We start from the raw sequence: 5000 nt of genomic DNA, 5'->3' as shown, positions 1-5000 counted from the left end.
TAGGAATTCCTCGTTGAAGAGCAAAAATTACAATGCTCTATCCCCAGCACGACGGAGTTTCACAAGATTACCCATACCTCTCGGCAAAGGTTACACTCGCTGGCTCCGTCAGTGTAGCGCGCGTGCGGCCCAGAACGTCTAAGGGCATCACAGACCTGTTATTGCCTCAAACTTCCATCTACTTGAAATAGATAGTCCCTCTAAGAAGTGCTCTCCAGCAAACGCTAGACGCACTATTTAGTAGGTTAAGGTCTCGTTCGTTATCGCAATTAAGCAGACAAATCACTCCACCAACTAAGAACGGCCATGCACCACCACCCACAAAATCAAGAAAGAGCTCTCAATCTGTCAATCCTTATTGTGTCTGGACCTGGTGAGTTTCCCCGTGTTGAGTCAAATTAAGCCGCAGGCTCCACTCCTGGTGGTGCCCTTCCGTCAATTCCTTTAAGTTTCAGCCTTGCGACCATACTCCCCCCAGAACCCAAAAACTTTGATTTCTCGTAAGGTGCCGAGTGTGTCACTAAAAAAACAACACCCGATCCCTAGTCGGCATAGTTTATGGTTAAGACTACGACGGTATCTGATCATCTTCGATCCCCTAACTTTCGTTCTTGATTAATGAAAACGTCCTTGGCAAATGCTTTCGCAGTAGTTAGTCTTCAATAAATCCAAGAATTTCACCTCTGACAATTGAATACTGATGCCCCCGACCGTCCCTATTAATCATTACGATGGTCCTAGAAACCAACAAAATAGAACCAAACGTCCTATTCTATTATTCCATGCTAATATATTCGAGCAATACGCCTGCTTTGAACACTCTAATTTTTTCAAAGTAAAAATCCTGGACCCCCTACACCCACAAGGAGCATAGGTTCCCCAGAAGGAAAGGCACAGAGGCTTCCAGTTCTCGAAATAATCGGACCGGCCCTCCGTGCCCAAAGTTCAACTACGAGCTTTTTAACTGCAACAACTTTAATATACGCTATTGGAGCTGGAATTACCGCGGCTGCTGGCACCAGACTTGCCCTCCAATTGTTCCTCGTTAAGGTATTTACATTGTACTCATTCCAATTACAAGACCCAAAGGGCCCTGTATCGTTATTTATTGTCACTACCTCCCTGAATTAGGATTGGGTAATTTGCGCGCCTGCTGCCTTCCTTGGATGTGGTAGCCGTTTCTCAGGCTCCCTCTCCGGAATCGAACCCTTATTCCCCGTTACCCGTTGAAACCATGGTAGGCCACTATCCTACCATCGAAAGTTGATAGGGCAGAAATTTGAATGAACCATCGCCAGCAAAATGCCATGCGATTCGAAAAGTTATTATGAATCATCAAGAAGTCCGAAGACATTGATTTTTTATCTAATAAATACATCTCTTCCAGAGGTCGAGATTTTAAGCATGTATTAGCTCTAGAATTACCACAGTTATACCATGTAGTAAAGGAACTATCAAATAAACGATAACTGATTTAATGAGCCATTCGCAGTTTCACTGTATAAATTGCTTATACTTAGACATGCATGGCTTAATCTTTGAGACAAGCATATGACTACTGGCAGGATCAACCAGATAACTATCTTGCAAATGCGCGGCCTGCCGCTCCGAGAAGCACCACCCCGCGCCTTCGATGATATCATCCTAATTGAGCAACAGAGAGACAAAGCCCTCTGTCGAATAGCGCAGCCGCCCCACGTGCTTTCACACACACGCAGCGCCCGCGCCATTTCTTACCATAGCACTCTTTGAGTTCCTCCGCGCTGAGTCCACGAAACTGCCCACCGGTGTTTCACAGCAAGCCTTTCATATCACAGCGCAAAGAGGAGGTTACTGCACACAAATCACAGGTCCGATCGCTCGCCCCCGGCTATCTGTCGCCGCATTCCCCCAAATAGAATTCTTTGAAATAGATTGCTAGCAGCTAGTAATCCACCAAATCCTTCCCTGCTCACACTGGGATCTCTCGATGCCCACCATAAGACTGTACAGGTCCGCCGCTTCCCGATCCGTTCACCAAGAATGTAGAACACACCCAAGGCTCCCCTCTCACGACCCGGCACAACCCTTGTCGTCCGCTGTATAGGAGCTACGCAATCTCACGATCCCATAGTGATCCTCTCCACCGTTCGACCAGGCCTTAGTTCTTACGAACAGTCAAACTCTACTCGACCCTGTTTCCAGGCTCTTTCAAATTCGCTCTCAGGTGCTTTCGCACAAAGATCCTTCCGCAACCTCACACCAACAAATACTGCTTTGTCTAACTACCACCTCGCTATCCGCCCCCACTCTGCTCGCTTGGCCGGTCTGCCCCCTTCCCCCCGTCCCCATCCCGCGTTAGGATCAAAACCTTTTAGGTCCAGATCCTATCACTTAGTAGATTTTGCATTTTCCGTCCGCGCGCAGTGCTCGAAAAACGCGGGCCCACTATGCTGCCTGCACGTGACCGTAATATATTTTTATTTTTCAGCACGTGGCGGCACGTGATGGACACGTGTTGGCACGTGATCGGCACGTGATCGGCTCCCCTAATTTTCATTTTTGCTCCCCTAATTTTTATGTCGGTCACGTGACATGCACCCCTAATTTTCATTTTTGCTCCCCTAATTTTTATGTCGGTCACGTGACATGCACCCCTAATTTTCTATTTCTGGTACCCCTAATTTTTATTCCGATCACGTGACAGGCACCCCTAATTTTCATTTCTGGTACCCCTAATTTTTATTCCGATCACGTGACAGGCACCCCTAATTTTAGCTTTTTCGCTCCCCTAATTTTTACTTTTTCGCGCACGTGACCGCGCGGACTTAAGACGGCCGAAACTCGCTTTTTCACGCTCGCTTTTTCCGGTCCGCTTTTTCCGGTCCGCTTCGGCCCGCTTATAATTTTCACATGCCCGCTCACATTCTTCGGCTATAATGCCCTATCCCCGACAGAAATGCATCTCGCTGTATCTTGTCTTGTATGCGACCTGGCTGCAAATCTCAAAGTTTGCACTCAAACATTGCGCTTTGGCCTTGCCGCTCCCACTGTTTTGGTCTGTTTTCCGCCAACCTCCGCAGAGCTACGCCCATATTTCCACATTCCGCACCCATTTCCCTGCGCAAACGTTCCTGCAATCTGCCCCGACCAGAACAGAATTACCATATTCAGAAACCTCGACCAAAAAACACCCCTAGCCCCCCTCCTTCCATCCCTCCCACACCCCTGCCCTCCACTTCTTTTGCCCCTCCAACTTTCCTACATTCTTGCCCAATATTATTAATTAGTTGTTCATCTCTTACTTGTAACCAAACTTTACTTACCAAGACTAAACCATAAATCTACTATTCACATATAAACACACGCCCCACTAGTTAAGGAAGAGAGGCATCCAAGCTGGGCGCGGTGCGCGCTGGTCTGGGGCCAGACAGGCGTGCGGCCCGGTAGTGGGGGGAGAGGGTGTGAGAGCACGGGCGCGGGACTGCAAAGTGGTCGATCGTGCATATGTGTCTGTGGGCGACAAGCAAACAGCACGCGGTGCGGGCCGGTGTGAGGGTTTCGTGAAAAGGTTATATTTAAGCTGCTGGGTTATCTATCAGGCATCGTGGAAAAAGTATATCGTAAAGCTGCGCACTGTTCTGACGAGTGCCGTGAAAAGGTTATATCGTAAAGCTGCGCACTGTTCTGACGAGTGCCGTGAAAAAGTTTTTGTCTGCGCGCTGTTCTGATTCGCGTCGTGGAAAAAGTTTGTGCATGTCGTGAAAAAGTATGTGCAGAGGCTGCGTGCTGTTCTGACGAGTGCCGTGAAAAGTATATCGTAAAGCTGCGCACTGTTCTGACGAGTGCCGTGAAAAAGTTTTTGTCTGCGCGCTGTTCTGATTCGCGTCGTGAAAAAGTTTGTGCATGTCGTGAAAAAGTATGTGTAGAGTTGCGTGCTGTTCTGACGAGTGCCGTGAAAAAGTATGTGCGCGCGGTGCGGGCCGGTGTAACGGGCGTCGTGAAAAAGTTTTTGTCTGCGCGCTGTTCTGATTCGCGTCGTGAAAAAGTTTGTGCATGTCGTGAAAAAGTATGTGTAGAGCTGCGTGCTGTTCTGACGAGTGCCGTGAAAAAGTATGTGCGCGCGGTGCGGGCCAGTGTAACGGGCGTCGTGAAAAAGTTTTTGTCTGCGCGCTGTTCTACCCGCGTCGAGAAAAAGTATTTGTCTGCGCGCTGTTCTCAAAAGCGTCGTGAAAAAGTTTGTGCATGTCGTGAAAAAAGTATGTGTTAAGGCTGCGTGGTGTAACGAGCTTCGTGAAAAAATAATTATTTTGGAGCTGCTGGGTCGTCTAAAGACCTTCGTGAAAAGGTATATCGTAAAGCTGCGCGGTGTTCTGACGAGCGTCGTGAAAAAAGTATGTGCGGGAGTGGGTGGGGAGGGATATAGGGGTATGTTTAGCAAGGACTTTCGGTTGCGGCCATATCTACCAGAAAGCACCGTTTCCCGTCCGATCAACTGTAGTTAAGCTGGTAAGAGTCTGACCGAGTAGTGTAGTGGGTGACCATACGCGAAACTCAGATGCTGCAATCTTTTTTGGTGCTGTGAGGTGTGTTCGATGTGTGGAGAGTGAGGTGTGTTCGATGTGTGGAGAGTGAGGTGTGTTCGATGTGTGGAGAGTGAGGTGTGTTAGACGTATTTGCAAGTGTCTGAGTGTGTTCGGTGTGTTTGGAGAGTGAAATGTGTATATTAGGTGTGTTTGGAGAGTAAAATGCGTGTTGGATGCATGTACAGGTGTATATAAAACTATATCCACATGCCTAAGTGCGTATAAGACTTGTTTGAAGAGTGAAATGTGTGTATAAGAATATGTTCGAGTGCCTAAGAGTGTTAGGTGTGTTTGAAGAGTGAAATGCGTGTTGGATGTATGAACTAAGTACGTCAGTGCATGTTAGACACTTGTGCAAGTGTGTATAAAACCATATCCATGCCTCAGGTGGACGGTAGGTGTATATCGAAGGGTCCAAGCGCAGGTCCACACCGT

General features: G+C 47.9%; 2 non-coding genes across 2 annotated transcripts in view; one reads left to right on the top strand and one right to left on the bottom strand.

The window, feature by feature from the left end:
* The window catches only part of Tpha_RDN18-1, a 1795-nt gene extending 217 nt beyond the window's left edge, over positions 1-1578 (bottom strand). The window contains exon 1 of the ribosomal RNA XR_002431954.1: positions 1-1578. This exon is cut by the window's left edge and continues 217 nt beyond it. This is a non-coding gene — a ribosomal RNA (18S ribosomal RNA).
* A 2850-nt stretch (positions 1579-4428) lies between these two features.
* On the top strand, positions 4429-4549 carry Tpha_RDN5-1. Its single transcript, XR_002431956.1, has one exon. It is a non-coding gene; the product is annotated as a 5S ribosomal RNA (ribosomal RNA).
* Positions 4550-5000: the final 451 nt, after the last annotated feature.

The sequence above is a fragment of the Tetrapisispora phaffii genome, chromosome 9 (assembly GCF_000236905.1).
Source record: "Tetrapisispora phaffii CBS 4417 chromosome 9, complete genome".
NCBI classification, from domain to species: domain Eukaryota; kingdom Fungi; phylum Ascomycota; class Saccharomycetes; order Saccharomycetales; family Saccharomycetaceae; genus Tetrapisispora; species Tetrapisispora phaffii.
The sequence above is the reverse complement of the archived record's forward strand: the minus strand, read 5'-3'. Positions and strand labels throughout refer to the sequence as shown.